At 46.7% G+C, this 22,064-nt stretch overlaps 1 protein-coding gene across 1 annotated transcript in view; it reads left to right on the top strand.

The window, feature by feature from the left end:
• The first annotated feature begins 10,695 nt into the window (after positions 1–10,695).
• The window catches only part of Cbp53E (Calbindin 53E), a 266,973-nt gene continuing 255,604 nt past the window's right edge, over positions 10,696–22,064 (top strand). The window contains exon 1 of the mRNA XM_075675463.1: positions 10,696–10,772. The gene's annotated coding sequence lies outside the window, so the exon portion shown is untranslated. The remainder of the gene's footprint in view (positions 10,773–22,064) is intronic.

The raw sequence follows: 22,064 nt of genomic DNA, 5'->3' as shown, positions 1-22,064 counted from the left end.
CTGATTTACCACGCGTTCTTCGGCCTGTGGAAATAGGACTTGCATCCTTGGCCGTCGTCGCGCAGCTGGTTCGATGGCGGACACTCTTAAAGAACATTACGATCGCCCTTTTCAAATGCGTCGTGATAAATGACATTTCCGTCTATTACAATAAACCTGAAATAACTATACTATGCAATTAAAGCGGTTACGACAGCGTTTTTCTTTCTGCCGGCAGAAGAACGCTTTCGTTTATTTTTTACCTTCACTTGGTCGAGAAAATCGCCGCCGTGCGACACATTTGGTTTATGAACTCAATTGTTAGATATTTTAGGGTACTCGGCATGAAGGCACGAAATAACATGTCTGGTACAGTAGCCACATGCGCGCTTCAGTCATGAGCCAGAGCGCGTTTGTGACCCTCTGCGTCTATTGGAACAGGCAGGCGGCAACAGAAGCACATAGAAGTCGAATATTCGGAGGATGTGAATAAAACAACGAAAGTAAAAAGAACCCCCGCGGGCTAGGGTCAGTCTTCACAAAGCATTTGGGGGGTTAGTGCGCTTTGAAACGACAGGCGCCAGCCACTGTCGGAACAGGGAAGACATTATTGCGATAACAATTTACGAACACTCGAGGTGCGTTCACGCCACCGCCATGATGACCCGGTGTCGACGTGCAGGCGCAGCCCGTGCGTAGAGTTTTACAAGGTTTTCAGAGACGCGAAGTGTGTTTGGCTGCAAAAGAAACGGCTGCCAAGTAGACGCACCGTCACGCTCGCTTCGCTCAAACCTCAAGCTAAAGCTATCTAATCCTTTCATTGGGCACTTGACAAACGCAAATGGCATCCGTCGGTATCATCTCGTGCACCATTGAAACGCGACGCTTCTAACGCCTTGGCGTTGCTCCTCATCGCTCCAGTGTTCTGAGACGCCTGGTAGCTGCCAGAGGGCTGTTTCTGCTGAGCAGCAGAAGTGGCCTGGCGTGCTGCGTCGCTCCAACGCGTCACACTTGTGTGCCGTTATAAAACCCTCCGAGAAGCTCGACCAAACGCTAGGTCTTCCTACCACTGTCAGTGCTTAGCCCTTTGGTCGAAACTGTCATTTCTTTTATAGCACAGGAGGAGGGCTAATGACAGACCTTGCGACAGAAAATCTCTCAACTCTGCCTCAGGTGTGCTATCCAGAAAGTTTCGAGTTAAGCTGACTGCGGAGCTTGGCCCAACTTCACGTGACTATAGTAATCATAAAGAGATAGCATTCACTATATAGGCAACTAATCCTCATCAAAGGTGTAGAATATGATAAAACCACAGCGCAACCTACATGGCACAAGTTAGCCCATGTTAAAGGTAATGAAAATATTTATGAAGAGTTCGGCGTCATATCCTTGTTGTCAATAATAACTTCTGCGCGCCTGCCACGCTATGTGTCCGTGAACCACGTGTGTTCAACTCTGTTGCAACTCCAGGAATTCGGGACATCCGCTACTGCAGCGAAGCCGACCCTGTGGCGGTGGGGTCGGCGTAACTCTATGGGAAGCATTTTTTAAAAATCGACTCCTGAGCAAAGCCTCGTTGTTCGCGATTTGCACTTTAAGCACTTAATCCCGACAACGGTCTCACGCTTAATGTCGTGTGCAGTTCAATTCCACTGGCTGAATTTTTCCCCTGGGGCCCTTTTACTGGCCCGTTTATAATATGTAGAGTGATTTTTAAAATGTCGATTGCAGCGAAGCGAAAACTCATCCGCTAATTGCACTCTAGTGACGCAAACTGTAGGTCTCTCTCTATATGTGGGTTCAGTTTGGTTTTATTCTGACGGCTGAACTTTTTCCTGGGGCACTTTTGTTTGGATACTATGCGGCGAAGCAGCTCTATAAGGGCAAAATATTCGTCCGTCGTGGAATTGATGGGAAAGGGCCCCTTGACCATGTTAAAAATGCACTAGAATTTACAGCTGAGAATAATATTCGCGCCCAAACCTATGAGAAAAGATTCTGCAATAAGCAGCGGACCAAATGGCTTTATGAAGTGACATACAAACATTAAACGCAGCTGCCGTCGCCACTCTTTCTCAAGTTTCGGCCCATTGTAAAATGTTTGATTTGGTATTTAGAAAATACGGTATTTGACATTCAGAAAGACTTATAACATTACGAAAAGTTTTGACGCAAAAGGGCATTGCCAAATAGAGCACTTTCTACGGGTGTTTACTTGATAACGCAATGTGCCGACAATGCCAAGCTTTGTATATTATCAGTGTAGAAAAAAATTCCAAGGGAAATCTCACGATCTATAGAACGCGTTAGAGAACGAAATAAAGAGGTAGAGAGACACCCCGTGTTATAGCGAAAATCAGCAGTTTCGTCTCGTTTAATAAAGGATGCCGTTTTAGTTTTCAACAGTTCGGAAGTATAACTAAAATCATGCGCGCTTCTTAAGTGCGCGCAAATCTGGCTCGTTATGCGCGAAGGTTATGTTGGAAAGCTTTGAGAGAGTGAAGCCACAACCGGTGAACTGCACCGGGTCAGTTGTGATAGGGCCTGCTGTGAGCCACACAATTGCTTAGCTGCGCAAACACGTGACCGATTGACAATACTTCTGGGACCCCTGCCTTGTCGGGAATATTTCCTCTCGCAGTGTGACTGTTGAAATGCCTTCTTAGCGCGACAAAACGCTCGTCAGACAGTCGGTCGGACACGACTAACCTGATTCCAGGCTTTTAAATGCTGTGGTGCCATAACGGCTGGAAATACTAAGAAAATATACAATGGGTTTGTTTCCCTACAAACTCAATCGTATTGTGGAGAAACAACCTTCGAGTTAATGGCAGCGTTGTTTTTTCTATACTATGTTTTATTATTGCGACAGCGAACAGTACGATGTTACATGGACACTCCAGGCGCATTTTGGCCGTCGTCGTCGACGTGATGTTCCATATCCAGTCCAAGTGCGAGAGCAACTTGGTTGCGCGCCGTATGCTGTGGGTGAAAGTGGAAGCGTGCGAGGATGAGCAGAGAATGGTGGCTCGATCACACGCGCGCAAGGGAGGAAGACGGGGAGGGAGCGCGCCGTCTTTTATCTCGCACAAGGCGGCAGGAAAACTGAGGGGCGTTTTGCTCCGGCGGCGGCTTCGTATGGCGCGGCTGAGCGCGGCCGCGATCTTGAAAGCGACATGCGGTGCGTACAAAGTTTAGGCGCGCCGACGGCTGTGGGGATGTGGCCCTGTAACGTAAAACTATTCCAATCTGTTTTGATTCCAATTCTCCTGACGTCAAATTTACATAAACACCAACGCAAGCATCGGGTGGTGGCTTGCAGCGTTATTTGAGAAGACCAACGAAATGCCCTCCTCTTTTATAGGTCACTTCTGTTTGCTTTCAAAGTGAATAGCATTACCTTACTTGACATATGTTTCTTATCTGATTCGCTGAACAAAAGCGAGGAGCACGTAGAAGTGGAGGCGGTAAGGTGGGCCCGGGCTAGCGCAGTGAAAATAGATAACCTGATCAGGAGGGTCGTGCCGGCGTCTCCGATTGGCCTGCTTCTTCTTGCTTAGCTTTCGATGTCTGGTAGAAAATCCTGGTGGCGTGCAACGCAAAGGTAACAATGCAGCTAAAACAAATTCTCAGAGAGGAAAATTTGGCACAAATTGATGTCAGGTACGTGCTAAAAAGGCTCGACAGTGTAATACTGCCATGCAATTTTTTTATTATACGCAAATGAATCCATTCTCCCCGGCCGGCCGCTCCGACTATCCAGTGCCAGAGCGATCGACGGACACCCATCTTCTTATCATATCGGAGCAGGAGTGTCTCCGGCTATTACGAAAAAAATTCAGTTTTGATCGGCACAATAATGCATCTTCAATACGTACACGCCACTTTGACACGGTGAGTTTTCGCGGTTTCGGGACGTCAGTTGACAGACAGGCCAAGTAGGCGCAGCCTGAAACATTTTGAACAATTGCGGATGGCTGATGGTAAAAAGGCGTAGAATCGGAAAATATAATTTTTCTGTTGTTCGGTATCATTTATGTATAATTAATGTGTACACGTCATAGCTGATGAGTAGCTTTCGCGGTTTTCCTTATGTTGCGTGATAGACAAGTGAAGTTGAGCAATCGTGGAGGCCTGTTTGCAGAAATAGAATATAAGTAGTTTGGAATAGCTTTACCTTGAAGCGCCACTGGTATCTTCGTGTGGGATTGTGCTCTCGTGACAACGTGCTGGTTAATGTACTTTTCGGTTAAGCGAATGTTTACAGCAGTTTATACAGCAGATAAAACGACCAACCTTACTTTGCACAGCTGTCAAATAATTTGCTGTCGCAATCGGCGATTTACCTCTCGGGCGAAATGTTACTTTGTTATTATTATTATTATTATTATTATTATTATTATTATTATTATTATTATTATTATTATTATTATTATTATTATTATTATTAATTACTTCCACTCAAGCCAGGCGCAACACACCCGCAAGTTTGCAATACAGGCGCATTTCTGTCTGATTGCGACTGAGTGCCGATCATTTCTTTTTTTCGAGCAAATGGGGTAGAGCGTGTTGTTTTCCGAAAGCAGCATGGTGTCTGCGACTGCAGATACGGGGACATAGATACGTTGAAAATCCTGTTTTCTCTTGGATATGCATGGCACAGGTAAACATGCAGAAAGAAAATTTTGGGTGGTGGGTTGATTGCCTGTTGTTGAGAAAATCGATATCTTCTTTCGCACACGCCGTAGCTTTAGAAGTGCATCCCAAGTGCAAATGCCCAAAAAATGTTGGTATCAGGTAGTGTGCATTTCGCCCCCCCCCCCCCCCGGCACACTGCTCGCTGAGTAGACGGCAAGCGACGGCATGGCGCCTCTTACAAACAGATAAATATCCGAACCCGGTGGCCTACCACCGCTACTACCCGGGCCTCTACACGGATAGATGTAGAACGACAGAAAGCTGAGCTAGTTGGAAAGGATTCATTACGCAAAAAAAGGTGAGGCGTGCAGACAGGACACAAGAGAAGAGGAATGGACAACACGAACGCCGTTCGTGTTGTCCACTTCTCTTGTGTCCTGTCTGCACGCCTCACCTTTCTTTGCATAGTGGATATATGTAGATTCTGTCAAGAAAGGGTGGACTTACAACATATGGTTTGGGCTTGTCCTCGGACACTCACACAGAATAAAATAAACAAGACCATAGAGCAGTGGGAGACCGCGTTGCTCAGCTGTGCACCGGAAGACCAAGTCAAGGCAATCCAGCAGGCCGAAGATGCCGCCAGGGCCCAAGGGCTCGAGGCCGTCATCTAGGTAGAGAGGCCTAGGTCACAAATCTGCTGTGCACAAATAAAGTTTATTCCTCCTCCTCCTCAGGTAGCCTGCGCTCTCTACCATCTCCTATTGCTTTCTTGCTGTTTGTTTTGCGCATCGTCTCAATACATTAACATACCGCAACTGTCTCGCTCAACAAAAACACCTATTTTTCTTTTTTTTTTTCGGCAAGTAAGCCAACTGCCATGGCCAGAAAGCCATCTACGTTCCACGTTCCTGGAAGTAGGCCCCTTACGAGGCGATCGACGAATTCAATGCTACTTCATTTTTCTTTTCCTTTTATTCAGCGTGCGATACTTAACTACAATGCGCGAATGCGAATATTACACGATTTTGCGTTGTTGTTGTTTTTTGGTGAATGTTACATCACGTGATTCCACTGTCGTGTGGTCGAGACATGGACTGTTTCGTTCTCTCCTTTGTCTTCTTTGTTTTCTCTTTGTTTGACTACTTTGTTTTCACACCGAAGAACAGTGCTCTTGTCGGTCAAAAAGCAGCGATTACCTAACCACAAGCAAGACAAACTTCCTTTGTGCTTTTGAAAGCGGACAGTGCCAATCTAACTTCTTTGTGTCTTTGAATCTGAGTACTTGTTTTTGTCCTTTGCATTTGCGCTAAAAAAAATGTCGCCGGAATATTTTTATGGTTACAATAAGCATTATCAATATGAAGTTGTTAAAATTTTCCTCGGGATTCGCCTTTGCCCGCATTGAGAACTGTGTGGCGGCGTTGTGTAGAGCTTCGGAAAAAGCAATAATCAAACACGATATTCAGTAGCTGATCGAAGCAAATGAGATGTCTGCGCTTTCGTTAAATGCTAAAAAGGTTCTTGCGTGGCATGACACCATTTACACACCCTACCATTTTTTTATTTTCTTGGCACATGCAGAATATGTGCTTCCCAAATAAATGTTCAGTGCAGTAAGTGTTGCTTTGTTTTGCTTTTTTCTTCGCCATTTTGTCTACTAAGCTTGAAAATGCCGCTGGTCAGACATAATACAGCACGGGAACAAGGCACAAAGGCACGCGACGTGGTCTTATCCTGACGAGAAAATCACTATCGAGACAGATCGCGAAGCCAACAACACTTAGATGATAGCCATCTCACATTAAAAAAAATGAGGCAAAACCCAGGAGGACACAGTAAGTTCGACAATCTTGTTCTTGGCAGGTGATTCAAGGGTGACACAAGGCGAAAAATGTTGCATATGACGGCATGCACACGACTAAACGATCAATAGAATAATATGGCTCTAGTCAACAAAAACCAAAATGCAGACACTACAGTTAAGCTGTATTATAGGAACGCATTTTCAGCAATGCTCGTACCACCTCAACGCTTGAAGAGTGTGCATATTTACGGCGGTGCATATTTGTGTTATTGTTGCTTGGCCCGCTTTGGTTGCTGCCTTCGTGACACCGTGACTAAACTTCGCCTCATCGCGCGTACATTTGAGCCTTCTTGAAAAAGAGAACCAGGAGGATTCAGTCACCGGAACAGCCTTTTATTTATTTATTTACTACACATTCCTATATTCGCTAGAGGAGCATTAGAGGGGGGGATGTACATACACTTTAATTTTTTTTCGACCTAACATTCTACAAAGTGACATGCAGGCCAAACAAGATTTCAAACAGAGAAACAAAGCACAGGGCGCTCACGAAACAGTAGTATGCAGTAGTTACAATGAGCCTAAAGTAAACATAAATATTGATATTAAAGCCGTGCAAAATTGTTACACTAAGAAAAGAAGGTATCGGAACAGCGCGTGAATATGAGAGGAACATTTATTGTTCCTCCAACTCTTTCATTGTTCCGTAATCGCTCTGTTATTGTTCTACTCACTGTTGCATCGTTCCGTTACATGATGGAAAAGTGAAACGACAGGCAGCACAAACGATGACGCTCCATTGCGTCACAAACATAACACGTGACCGAGGCGCCGGTACTAGGTTATACCATTGCAGGTCTTCGCGCCCGATCAGAAAATCATTTATGAGGGCAACCATCACCTTCCTTGGGTTTCGAAGTCTCATGACGAGCTCGGTTCTTAAGGAACGAAGGGTGCGTATGCGTGCTATCTCATGATATCTCCTTGTTTAGCCAGCAGCGCGCACTCACATGTTCATTGTAACAGCATGATACATACGGCCTCTGATGGAGCTGCGAAAATAAGGACTGGAAGTTGTCTGTAGTACTCCAGATGCGTTTTCTTCAATACCCGGTACTTAACTACGTTTCATAACGCGACTTCTGCCTTGAAGAAGATTTAAAACTTGCACGATGGGATATTTTGCCATACTGAATAACTCTCCATAGTGGCCTAAAGAAGCTGAAGACCTTTCAAAAATGCGTCTGCCGAACACACAAAGAATTTTTTTCATTTTCTTTTTAAGCACTGTTAACAATTGTGCGATAACAAGAAGCAATAGCTTATGAAAAACTCGGAACCATTCCAAACAGCGATCCTGCGCCAAAAAATTTGCGTTTTTTGTGGGCTAGTCCCGGTCGTGACGACAGTACAAGCATCCGTCACCGATTGAAATCATGTGTGTCATTCGAAGGTGAATGTCTTGTTTTGTTTTCTTTTTTTGGCTGACACCGACAGCGCACGGCCATTATCGTCCCTTGCGCCATCGACTCGAGTTAACAGTGCGCACGTGCATATTATATGCATGTATATTTCCGTTAAGCGCCATAATTGCTCTTAGCGCAAATATCCCACTCTTCCATGCGGCAATGCGCAGGAGACACACATGTCTGCATCGACTATACCCCTGTCTTCAACTTCGTCCTCCACCTCAACTATTCCGACCCGAGACAACTGTTGTTTACTAACTGTGGCATGGTGTCGCTTTTACGAAACCTTTTGCTTTCCGCATAAAATGGGAAGATAACTAGTGCTGCGTGGGGCTGCTGCGAAAGCGAGGAAACTATCGAACACGTAATTTTCCGTTGCCCCCGATACAGCGCACACAGGCAGTCACTCGCGACCGCGCTGGTACGTCTTGTCGACCAGCCGCTTTTGAAACATACAGTCCTGGTACGACGAACTATACTGTCGTCACACCATAAGAAGGTCAAGGCACTCTTAAATTTTTTTGCGTTCTAGTGGCCTGTTCGAGAGGCTCTAGTTCACACGGACTAGAGTCTAAATATTTTAGTTCTGAATTTTTAGAGAAAGTTAACCGTGGAGTGTCAGAGCCAATCCTACAGCAGATCACATTCACAGAATCTTCATAATAGCCCTTCCGGCACTCCATCGTAGTGCCCAGATGAAATTATAAGGTCAATAAAATGATCGAGCCACCTTCTGAGGATTCGCGCCTTAAGCAATAGAAATTCAACAGGGACATGTACTGTTCAGTACAGCCCAGCTGAGGTGCAAGCTTTGCCAGCCAGTTGCGACAGCGACGTCAGCTTTCTAGGAACGCCACCGTTACGCTCTAGCCTCGTCGCCGTTGTGACTAAATGCGTTCGGCGGGCCAACCATTGTTACCGAACTCACCAACGCCGACCTGTTCTGCTATGAGCGGAGGAGTTGTCGCGGGAACGTCTACGAATGCCCCTTCCCACGCGCCGTCCAAGACGCAAGACAATGGGCACCTGGCGGCGCGCTGCAGGGGTCAGCTCCGAGTTCTACAAAGTCCGTGTGATGTCGGCTCCGAACCAGGAACCTCGCGCAAGGAAGTGTGTGTGTGAGTGTGTGTGTGTGAACAGTCCCGCAGAGAGGCGACTTGTTTACGATGACTGGACGGCCCTTTTCCATCCCCTGGGTATCGGGGGAGGACCCCGGGTTTATAAACCGCTGTTGTGCGGATGCTCAAGACACTCTCTCAAGCAGTCATGTTAGACTGATGCACTCTCTCAAGCAGTCATGCTAGACTGATGTAGATACTGTAAATAAACTCATATTCCTCGTTCTCGATGAGAAGCAGTCCTTCCCTTCATCAACGTCCTCAGCGTGGATAAGTCGGACAACGGCATGGACCAGCTACCTTCTAATCCATGCCCCCCTCCAATCTTGACAACGGATCACGAGCGATGGGATTGAGACCCCAATCCTGACAGTACCATGACCACACCCTAGAAATAGTCGTGTAACGAGCACCATATACACACCGAACTTGAACTGCACTTGACGGACCATGGCTCACCAGCAGTTCAGTTGTTTGTCTCTTTTTCTTTACTAAGTGCCGTCCATTTTCTTTTTGTTTAAACCTCCGGTCAGGTCCACCAGACAGCAGCGCGAGTCAGACGACACTTGGCTGGCAGACGACGTACATGGTGGTCCGCAAAACGAAGGTACTCTCCGTGTGGTTTGATGTTGATTGTTCTACATTAAAAAAAGAACAATCGCGAATGCACGGCATTGCTAGCATAGCTCGTCCTCGCTTTTACTGGAACGCTGTTGAAAGAAACAACGAAATAGTAACACTTTCGATAAGCGGTATGTCGACTATTAAAACTCCCAGGAAGTGAAGAGGAATTTCTCAAAACGATTCAATGGCTGATGCTACGGCGACAGACGCTGGCAAAGCCTGGGTTGGCAGAGCGCATAAACAGCGAAGTGATCACACTGTTTGAACTTACGGGCCGTAAAACTGACTGACATATCGCATATGAGAAATCCGAACGACGGGACGAGACGGTTAACGAAACGATAGCGCTACCAGATCAGACCAGGGCTGCAAAGCAGGTACACTTGAGCAACCCGCCGTGGTTGCTCAGTGGCTATGGTGTTGGGCTGCTGAGCACTAAGTCGCGGGATCGAATCCCGGCCACGGCGGCCACATTTCGATGGGGGCGAAAACACCCGGCCGCATTTTTTATATTCTGCGCCCGCGTACTCGAAGCGCGTCTGAGCCTCTTTGTACGCCTATCAAGTGCTGATTCACAGTCGATCATCCGGCCGCTTGTCCTTGCGGTTATCAGATAAGCAATTCCGGATTCGCGCTCGGCGATTAAAGCTGTTCGTGTGGCCCTGTGTTTTGTCTTTTATTATGTGTATTCTGTTTGCGTCCAGTACACTGCGTGTGTCATCGCGCGAATCTTGAATATTGAATGTCAGTACGTCACGTGATGTAAAAGTTGTCAACTAAAGACGATGCCCGGAATTACTGGGGTTGTGACCGCTCTTTAGGTGGCGCAGTACTAGCGACGTTTTTGCAAATTGAATTTTAATTGCCACCGAATCAACCTTTATTTTATTTCTGGTTAAAAAAAATGAAATACAGTTTTCTAGGGTGGTCTGATGTCTTCTTTACAGAAGGGAAGATGTTATAGGTAAGCCAACAAACGAATTTATTTGCCTGCGATAGCAGAGATTATTTCGCCATTGCTGCTCTCGCCCATGTGTGGGGCGCACTGATGTAGCCTATGTTACCTAGGTATCCTGCATGGTCGCCGCTGCCCCGTGCACAGACTTCATGTATTTGTACAGCGCACCGCAGATGCCGGTAAGCTGTCTACTATAAGAGTTGCATGTTATACATATGCCTCCTCTACCCTCTTAAGAGGTAACTTCCGTAATGAAGACGCGGCCGTTTTTCCTGTTTGATCTCCGCAGCTGTTGAGTTTCGGCTTTCACTCTTTATCACTTCTTTATCCGTTCTGTTGAGGTGGTGTTGTTGATTCCCACCACATCTCGCGCTGTAGATCAGCCAGCTTTACTGTGTCCGCTCCATGATTTAGGCACACGCGAGTGCTGCTGCTGCGTCTGTTACTGGGTCGGTGACAAAATCATTAGGCAGGAACTCCGCAATAAAACACAGTACCACGATTTCTGTAAGCTGCATCTACTCGGAGAGCTAAAAGTGGACAAAATATTCCTTAACCACCGCCAAGAATTATGCCAATAATTTGCAAATATTATTTTTTGTAAAGCCCGCGTAAACAACGCAAGAATTTCATGCAAATTTCAAACTGTTGCATTACATTTGTTCGCTTTAGATGTTCTAAGAAATACAGTTTAGAGTTATGTTGTGTGTTTTTGGTGCAAAATTGCCGAATTGTACACTTGGTACTTCATGTTTTTTTTTTAATTTGCTGATTTCTTCATTAAGATGTTTCAGGCTCGAAATCAAAACTTTGTTTCCAGCGGTTGGTAGCTAGAGTTCAGCTTTATCTCTTAAATGCACCAAATTTTATTGAAATTTGTTCAGCAGTTGTTTGGTGAAAGCACTGCCGCGTTTCACATGCATTTGGATAGGAAAAACGGTTTTGCACCCGATCTAAAGCTTCCTTTTTAGCTAACCAATGACGCGCAGAGATTAGAGGTCGATATGTAACACACTCTTCTCACAGGCGAGGAGCAGAAATATGTGTATAGAAGGAATAGTTTCGCTACGACAGCGACGGCAGCTGCCGCCTGTATACGATGGTTTAAAAGAACGTTAATGTGGTCAGTCATTCCTTGTTTTTCACTTCGTGAGACTCGCTATAAAGCAAATATGCTCAGTTTATGCGACACGTACGTGTCTCATACAATGACGCATAACAAGGCGAAAGTTACCGAAAAAGGAACGACAAAGGGGATACTGCAAATAGCGTCGCAGATTAGCTGGTCAAAGCATTGCGTCAAAAGTCAGGTCGAGCATTCGCTTGCGTCTGCCCCGCCAAATGCGCGTCATGTCTTTGTAAGCCGTACATCTTTCCGTGGGTACCCAGTTAATCTTGAAGGCTTGAAGGCTCCTAATCATCTGCACACGGCAAAGTTGTGCTGCTGTTTGCACTGCCCTTGTGGTGGAGACTTCATCAACACAGCTCGCGTACGCAAGGTTTTATAAGTAAGACAAGCAAAGGGTGCACCCAAGAGTTTTCGGCACAGAACCGTTGCCGTTGTGCTAGAAGTCGTACGGGTAAATATGGGGCATGATCTTTATATACATATATATTCCTTGTGGGAGGGGTGAAGTCGTAGTTATACCTTTGCGGTTGAAATGTGCTAGCCTAAATTGGTCATCGCCGCTGTATTACAAAGCGCAGTGGCTAATATCAACAAGAAAAGGGTCAAGTAATAACACACCCAGGCGCAGGAGGATTGAAGTCGATATCAAGTTAACATGAGGCGCTGCTGAATTTAATAATACGAGACGGCCTAGAGGTCGAACAACGAAGAAGTATGGGCTCATAAGAGAGGATAGGCGCTTGACCCTATAGCTTCCAAATATCGACTAGCTAGCCCTGCACGTCATACCCCCCTCCCTCATTCAGAAAAAAAGTAAAGGAAGAAATGTAGTTCATGCGACTCCTATAACAAAGATTATAAACACTCTCTGGAACATTGAGCTCGTGCACTTTTCGAGCAAGTAAAAAAGATACACCGGCACTTCGCAAAGCTCAGCTGTTGAACTTATTTTTCTTTGTGTCGCAATGACTGTCTTGGTCAGTTTCGATGGGCTGCCATCGGAGGATCCTTTGCCAATGCCCGGGCCTCTTTACAACAAGATCTCTTCGACCATGCTCATCCCGAAAGGCGCAATGCGGAAACTTGGACGAAAGTGCAGAACAAAAGACAAAAGGGGAAGGGACTTACGCAGTGGGGGTGAGGGCGCTGATGTAAAGCTGTTTCATCTCCCAGCAATGTCTCTCACTTAAAGTTACCTTGAGCTTCAGCGCATAGCACCTAAATTAAGTGTCACAAAAGACAGTTGTTAGTTCTTGTAAAAACGCTTGCAGCTTCGAAGGGCGAAGCACGCAAAGCGATCGAAACCTTTAGCGTTACGCGCGAGCTCCTCCGGTGGTGTTCTAACAATAGACATTGCAGAGCGCTGCATCCATGTGCGCACAAGGCTCATGCCGGCGTCGGAACGTAGAAAGCTGCCCTAGCTCGCTCCACTGCAGAGCCGATTGGCGAAGCGTGACGGCTCGTCTGCTTGGCTAGGTCGTTAAAGAGGACCAGCAGTCGGGCCACTTGGTCTTGCATAGCTGATGAAAGGATTTAGCGTGGTTGCCGCCGAGAAGCAAGCCTTACAGCCACACCGCAGTAACGTGGGCTACCTTTATGTACGCCCTTGTCTTCTTGTGTACTTCTTGTGCATGGTCCCGTAAGCGGTCATTGGCCGACATATATGCTATCGAAGGACGTGGGTACGGCAGAAACCAGACCTCTAGAACACCTGACGGACAACTTATGGTGCCTTGTGCGGCGATCGCGTCCGCTTTCACAGAAAAATGCGATGGCCCAGCTTAGAAAGCTTACTGGGGACAGAAAGAAACAACAGACATACTTTGGCGGTTAGCAACTTTTTTAGGTTATGTGAGGTACGCCTTTTGCACATATGGTACCGCCGGCCTCAACTTCGGAACTTGGGCCTCTGGACTTAGCCTTCGTGTTTCATAATTTACTTTATGTAGCAATGTCTCGGCTACATCACTCATAGCATTCAGAATTCAGTTCTGAGATTTAAAATTTTCTTTCGTTGAGAGTCATGTCCGTTGGACGAATCAGTCACGTGCCGTGAAACAACTGCTGCCTTTTGACTCCGTGCCTATAAACGTTGGGAGAACAGCTGTAGCTACGCGTTGCTTAGAATCGGCTCTCCGAATATCCTGCTCACACAAAATACGGTCCAGCTTCACTAGCCAAGCAGGCCGTTAATGGGCAGCTGGCCTCCCTTTGTCAGTCGTGAATGTGTGATGTGGTTTATGTCATGCCCATATCTTGCGGTAGAATATATGTCGGCCGAACTGAACGTTGCGTGAACCACAGCTTACGGGAGCGTGCGCGAACTTTAAGCAAGAACGATAACAAGGGCGCACAAATGCTAGCCTACGTCGTTATGCGTGGTTGTGAGGCTCGCTTCTCGGTGGCAATCACTCCGAGCAGGAGCGTCTTCAAGACATGCTCTGCAAGCCTGTGTTATCAAACAAAAAAAGTCGCAGTTTCGCCCGAAAGGCCAACCATCAATTGCGATAGCAAATTAGTAGAAAGCTGAATAAAGTAAGGATAGTAGTTTTATCGGCCATGTAAACATTCGCTTATAGCTAAGTTAACAAGCATGGTATCGCGCGCGCACAAGTAAACATGAACACATGTCCCTCGATAACCATGCACACTCGCTGTCAAAACGCTGGAGTGAGGAAACGCGGCGGCAGCAGTGAGCGAATTTGCATTCGTGCTATCTCTCGCTTCAATGCGAACGAAGCGGCGAGAACACAGCGCACACGAAGCTATGAGCACTCGGCACACTCTGTCCCCACCGCAGATCGCTTTCAAGATAGGTCCTGCGCTGCCGCACCATACACAGCGGCCACCGGAGTACAGGGGCCGAATCTTATAACGGTTCGGAATACGAACCGTCCGCTTCGCCGCTTACGTCATTAGATGTGCCACTCCCAAGCCGGCGGTGGAAGAAGGGGAGTACGCGACCAATAGATGAGAGGGTGCCACCTCTGAAGTGTACGTCATTATATGACGAGCTAATCGAGGAATTGCAGAATGTTTCTGCTTGCTAAATGAATGTAAAATATAAATTAAATATTATACGCCAAGTTTTGAAATATAAACTTGTGGTGTCGGGCGTTTACGCAATGCAGAAGTAATTTATTAATGTCATTCTTTTTCATTCTCAGCCCACAGGTGGTATCGTAAGCGTAAATGAGTTGGCCACGAAGTTGGCAGAGCGCAGGGCTATGTCGTCTGCTACCAGGAGCTCGCACGATGCATGCAACAGGAACGCACTACCAGCACTTCTCAAGTAGCTAGCATGACAAAACCGTGAACTGGTTCTTAGGGACACCTTTACTAGCCGACTATATCAATTTTCTTTCTTTTTTCGCCCTTCATCCTCGGCTCGGACATGACTCGCTCGCCGCCGCGCTGCCGCTATCCCTGCGATCTGCCCCACGGCGCGTCGCGTGATAGAAGCAGTGGAACTTAAATCGAACATTACGGTATACGGGCCCTGCATTGCCTGCGCGAAGTCAAATCGAAGAGTGCGGTGCTGACGGTGCGCGCTGTGCCGTGAAATTGAGAAACAAAGTATGGCACTCCCGAACTAAAGAAAAAAGGGCAGCCAAATAAGAGAGCTCCACAATACCTTCCCGTCCTGACTGTATAGTTTTATCAGCCGAACGAAGGAAGCGCTGAACCAGCCTAGGTTGAACCCTTCTGACTGCTGAACGGCGATCTGCGAGCTATTCACACTGGCGATAGTACTGGGAATTCGATCTCACCATGCAAATATCTCCTTGGCATTGACTTTGAAGCTGAAGTCACGGCAAAGCTGACCCAGCCCTTCAACCGGCCAACACAGTAATTGCGAGAGCAACTTTGTGGACAATGCCGGCAGCAGGGATCTAGGCAATTCCGATTAATGCTTCGCGTCCGACTGAGCTCTGGGAGCTGCAGGCCGGCGTCGATGAACCGCAGCGCGCAATATCCCTTCCTCTGCGTGGAATGGCCACTCGTACGCTTGCACCCGAGTCTCCTCCATTTGATAGCGTAGCTTGCAAAAGGTCTACTTAGAAAGCCAGCTAGGGCGGTGCAACTCATTATCCGTCACTTCTTCGAAAGCGTATCGCATTTCCAGCCGCGGTCGACGCCGAAAGAGCAACGCCAAGCAGACGACGAAGGCAAGTAATAGCCTCCGAAGCAACCAACGCACGCGCGCGCGACGCCCGCGCGTCTCCGGGGGCGCGCGACCGGAGCGCGCGGCCAGGGTCACAAGCCAACAGCCAAGCCACAGCAACGGAACCCAAAGCGGACTACCCCTTCTCCGGTGCCTACGACCGGTTCGCTTTGAAGATGATTGACAGATGCGTGACGTATTCGAAAATTGTGATACCGCCCCGCTGCCTCTGACGACCTGTGACGTAATCAAAATTTTGCCCAATCAGGTGAGGCCAAAAGAACGGTTCCCCAACCGAACCGTTATAAGATTCGGCCCCAGAGCTCGAACACAATTTGCCAACTGCTGTCGCACACGAATGCTATAAGCCGACGGCTGCAATGACGGCGGAAATGCGCCTGGAGTGTCCATGTAATTGCAATCGCAATAAAGGTACATAGACTTGTACAAGTGAGCCGTCAGTTGCACGGTGCATTTTAGAATCTGAATTCTTGAGCACCCGTCTTTGATGTACATGCGTCATCTTGTGATATTGCTGTATGCTTTATGTGCGCATGTGGGCCAATATCGATGTACAAGTAAAATACCTTCCTGCTATTCATCATCATCATCAGCCTGGTTACGCCCACTGCAGGGCAAAGGCCTCTCCCATACTTCTCCAACTACCCCGGTCATGTGCAAGTTGGAGAAGTATGGGAGAGGTCTGCTATTAAATAGTTGTAAGTAGCACTAGTGTTCGTTTACCCTTCCTGCGTGTGCGTCTTACTTTTGCGGCACTAATCCCCCTCCTCATCAGCTAGCGAGGTCGTTTTTGCAGCCAAACGACTTGCGCGTCACTATAGCGTCTCTGTTCATCTCTGACCTCTCTATAATCTCTAGCCTTATATACTCCGCCGATACCGTGACAGCGCGACGGCGATGGTGACGATGGTGACGACGAAAACGCGCCTCGGGTCTCCGTATTATCTAAATAATAAACACGATTTGCCAACTTTATTGCTGGCAGTTTACACTTCCATTACCGTAATTACAAAATCAAAATTAATGCGCAACTTTTATGCTACGTATAACAACTCAGCGATTGCGTTTATTAATGAAGCTTACAGAGTCGAGCTTTGCATGAGCTGTTGATGGCCGATAACGCTTGTCTGTCAACGTGACACGGTAAAAATAAAACTAAAGAAAAGGTATGCTGCCTGGTGTAGGATGTTTCGGTATTACGTATATACCTGTAACACTATACGGCAACGTTAGTGAATGAATTAACGAGAGATAAATCTACCATTTAATCTTCCATGCGTTACATTGCTAGTCGAAGTACAGCGTCAAGCAAAGCGTGATCTGTTGACCTATTATTTCATCAAAATAATAAAGTGATTTATCGATCGAATTCATGACACACGTTCCTAACCGTAAGTTTTCGGTTAGGCGCGATACAAAAAAATTAGAGGTCTAAGACAGCACCCCCCCCTCCCCCAGCCAGTGCCTAAAATAATCTTAACGACCACGTTCTCTGAAATATCCATCATCCAACTTGACATTCAGTGCGCCTAATTACGCAACGGGTCGCGCTTTCTTGCAGCGCTGTCTATGGAATGTAAGCGCGGCGACATGCAAATGCTGCCTCGCGACCGAAGTGCCGGCATCGGTAGCGGATTATAAGCACGCCGGGAAAAAAATAAGAAGGAAAAAACTAGATTAAATAAGCCCACTTTACCGGCACTTTCGTCAAGTGAAGCAGTGAGCTTGAGTTGATCTTTGCACTTTTGACTGCGTAATTAGGCTAGCTTAATGAACAACTCGATGGCGTGTTTCGAACTGCCTGGCACTTTAGGAATGAAAATGTGGGGAACTATAAATAGAATCGAGTACTATTACTAGCTTTACTATTCAATGTAGATGTTGGGTTATCTATTTGGCTGGTCATAAAAGATCCCCACCGGGCATGAGAGCTGCAATCCCCGAACAATTGGTGTCATAGATTCATTATGTAACGTAGCCGGCTGATTCTTGTACCTTCTTTCCAAAGAATATCTGCTTCACCAGGTACCTTCGCTTCTACGCCAATATTAGAGCTACATGTTTTATTGCTATTGTAGCTTGTCGTTTAAAAATATCAGAATGAGCGTAGGTTGCATGCAAAGCTGAGGCGCTTCAGTGCAAGAATATAATACTATCCACGCATAGTCTTCATCAGAGGCCAAGAAATTATTTCGTTACGATGCTGTCTACTAGGGGTGCGCGAATATTCCAAGCTTTCGAATAACGAAGCGAATATTGTCCCATTGGATTCGGGACACTCTTCGATTTATCCTCGAATTAAATGGTCAATTTTCCAAAATCGAAATATTTCTCGGATACTTTTAGAATAGTTCTCGTCGTCGCCTGTACTCAACCAGAAGTAAAATTGAAGCAGAAATGCGATAACGTTCATCCAAACCACAGTGAACGTGACGTACCAGAGCACACTGCATCGCTCATGGAACCAGACTTCCGAAACACGATCAGTCGCAATAAAATGTTATTTACACATGGTATTCGCAGCGGGTATTGTTTCGTCCTATTTGTAAGTGCAGCACCTGTCTGCTCTCCTCGGATTAAATCTGGATACATTTCATTACAAAACACTTGATGTGGCAACATCTCACGTGGCCATTCAAACTAGGCAGAAAGTTCTTTTTTCGCACTGCCATCACCGCACACAACGCGCATTTCTGGCTTGGTCACGAAGGTGTACACAGATTTTGATTGGTCCATAAGATGGAGCCCTGTGTTTACGAACAAACTGCTCAGTCGTTTACAATGCTCTTCTTGGGCTTTTATTAAGGGATGTTTTATAATGGGCACTGTAATGACAGCAACTTTCTAATGTTTGAATACCATAACGTGAAAATTGTTCGATATCAATGGTGAGAAGGCTGTACGTTGGTTGCAAACTATTCGAAAATTTAAAAGAAAGGTTAAATTATGAAGTTTTACGTGCCGAAACCACGATCTGATTATGAAGCACGCCGTAGTGGGGGACGCCGGAAATTGGGACCACCTTGGATTCTTTAACGTGCAACTAAATCTAAGTACACGGGTGTTTTCGCATTTCGCCCCCATCGAAATGCGGCCGCCATGGCCGGGATTCGATCCCTCCACCTCGTGCTTAGCAGCCAAACGCCATAGCCACTAAGAAACCGCGGCGGGTTATTCGAAAATTATTCGATAATCGGTTCTATTCGCTCCTGGCACTATTCGAATCGTATTCGATTTGGTCGCAAAAACTGCTATTCGCACGCCCCTACTGTCTAACTGACGCCTTAAGCGAGATCTTCTGATTACATGCTGGAATATACAGGGGAAATATGGCCCTAGTTCGCGGAGAATAATGTTTGTTGAGTAAAAAAGAAAAAAGATGGCGGAACTCATATCACGATGACTGTCGACGGCAATGCGTTTATCATTTTGTCAATATAGCGACACAGCGCATTGCCACCGTCGAAACGAGTTATGCATGGGGCGTGTACTACAGCGGAACTCTTCTTTCGTGCTTCCCTTAGAACACTCAGCGCCATCTAGCTTGTGTGGGGCCTCCGAAATGCATGCGCGCGAGCGCTTAGAAACGCGTCATGCGGGCAGCCGGGCTCCTCGCTCGTGCTTCTTTCTAGACACGCTGCACCATCTATCGTGGCACTGCAGGAGGATTCCGCGCGTGGGCTCCGAGACGAGAAGCGTGTCGCGCTGGTGCCTGCGAACGCTGAGAATCGTTCCCTCGCTTGCCGCAAAACCAGCGACACATACTCAGTGACCCAAGTCGGCGAGACGTTCATCGAAGAGCGGCACATACCGAGTGCATTCCTGGCGCAGCTCGCTAAAGTGTTGGCGCGAAAGGTGTTCATTAAAAAGTGGCGCATTCACAATGCATTTGTGGCGCAGCATGCTTAATCGTCGGGCTGCTGTCCTTGAACCCCTGTGACGCGCGTTAGATTCCACTCAGCATAGGAGATATTTAAGGGATCTTTTTCGCAATTGTAGAGCGGCACATTCCCACTGGCAGATACCTAGTTACCCAGGTTAGCGTGAAAGGTGCTCATTGAAGAGCAGCACAGACCGACTAGCGCTTACCGCGTGCTCCTAGTCGGCTTCGAAGATTTTCTTCGAACAGCGGTACCTACCCACTCTCGCATTTACAGTGACCCATGTCGGAATGAAAGAGGTTCATTGTAGTGTCGCACATATATATACATTGCAGCATACTCAGTGACCCAAGTTGTTCCGACGGTTGGTTTCAAACCTTGTTCCCCCAGCACTTCTCAAAATACAAAGAACATATTTATGGAAATTTCAGTCTGCCAAAGATTGACTGGTGTACAGGTTTAATTGGAAGCGAATGTGCTATAGTTCGTGAAAAACGGGCTTTTTTGTAGACTTTGTAAACTACAATGGCTTCTGTCTACACAATATGACGCCTAACTGCGTTGAAGATGATTTATGCTTGTTTTTATTAAACGTTCAAATTTTTCGCATGTGGGACGCATCTGATGATTTAGAGCGAAGCTCCTAGGCGCCCGTTCCTGTGGCGAGCGTCGGCGTTCCTCGCAACGAGCACAGCGAAGGATTAAAGAGCGAACGCGAAGCGCAGCGGGGAATGAAAGATGGCGATAGCCAAGAGAGCGCGAGGAGGAGGGTGCAGCGGAACCATGAGGAATAAAGCGGAAGAGGGACATATGGCGAAAGCGTGAGAAGAAAAGCGTAGTGCCGCGCAAGATGGGCTCTGCGGTGACGGTGGCTATACGCGATGACGCTGCAGAGTAGCTCGCGTCGTCTGTTCACCGATGATGGCACCGATACCATATTTAGAGAGAGAGATAAGCGGGACGGGGGAGGCAGATCCGATACCATATAGGGAAATATATTGAAAGGAAGCGTTGCATGAGCGGAGGTCTATTTGCGGCAGCTGCCGTGAATCGCGCCCACGCATGCACCCACGCGCTGCCTCTCGCGATCTCCCAATTAGCTAGGCAGTCGTGCCACATTTCATTTCGTTTGCACCGTTCCCGCGCTAGATTGCCCGATAGATTGCCCGCGCCAGGTAATATACTGCGATGTGAAAACACCTATAGAGCTGAGCGCAAATTTCGCATTAAGGAGTATCGTAATCATCGGGGAATTCTTACAGCTAAGCTGTTAAGGGACAGTGCCCCCAGGATCGTGTCCGTGTGTAGACACAAAACTCCCCATACATGGGCCAATTGCAAAGATAGTGCAATACCGGGCCGACCCGCGGTTGAGATGAAGCAGGCGTTAAGCACTACCCTACCACAAATGCGCATTTATTATGTACTATGTGGTTAAATAAACTCAAACGTATATATATGTATATGTCCCATTACGCGAAAATCCCTCGCGGTCGGCGGCGGGGCTAAATCACGGTACCGACGGTGAGAAGAGTAAACACGCGTCAAAAAGCGCTCTGATTGGCGCAAAATTTCTCAGAGAGACTCCTGTAAACAAAGTAAATTAATGGCTTTGAAAAGAAAATACGGTACGTTTGCACTGGGTGGGAATAGAACCCGCGCCTCCGGTGTACCAGACGATCACGCATCCACGACGCCACGGCGGCTCCACGGTTCTGGTTGACTAAAGGTGTGCCTAGTGCGTGCGTCATTGTGAACGTGAAGGCGCAGCCAATTGGGAGGAGGTAGCCATACGTCATAAGTATACAAAATAAACCGCTGGCTCCTATCTAAACACATGTAAAAGGAGAAATCGTTCTTCACGGCAACCACTGCACCAGATTTGACGAGGTTTGTTGCATTTAGTAGAAAAACGTAAAATCGAGTGACAGTTGGTTTCGAATTTTCTATTTAGGTCGTCAATGTTTTAGTAAAAATTGGCAAAAATCACAAATTTTTAGAAGACGAAACTATCGAGTTTTCAACTCTGTAACTCAGCAATGAAACATGATATCACAATTCTGTTAATTGCATCTCATAGTAGATCTAAAGCCGACAGAAATGATATGTCACATATGAATCTCAAAATATTTGGTAATAGGAAAATCCACCTTTTACAGAACCCTTGTACACAACGTAATGAATTCACGTAAAATACAAATTGACATATCGAATTTGTCCGCTTTTAATGATCTAATGGATTTTGTTTCCAAAACCGCGATACTTGTTCTTGATG

This window comes from Dermacentor variabilis, chromosome 1, assembly GCF_050947875.1.
Source record: "Dermacentor variabilis isolate Ectoservices chromosome 1, ASM5094787v1, whole genome shotgun sequence".
Classification (NCBI taxonomy): Eukaryota; Metazoa; Arthropoda; class Arachnida; order Ixodida; family Ixodidae; genus Dermacentor; species Dermacentor variabilis.
Note: the sequence above shows the minus strand (reverse complement) of the source record. Positions and strands in the feature narration are given on the sequence as shown.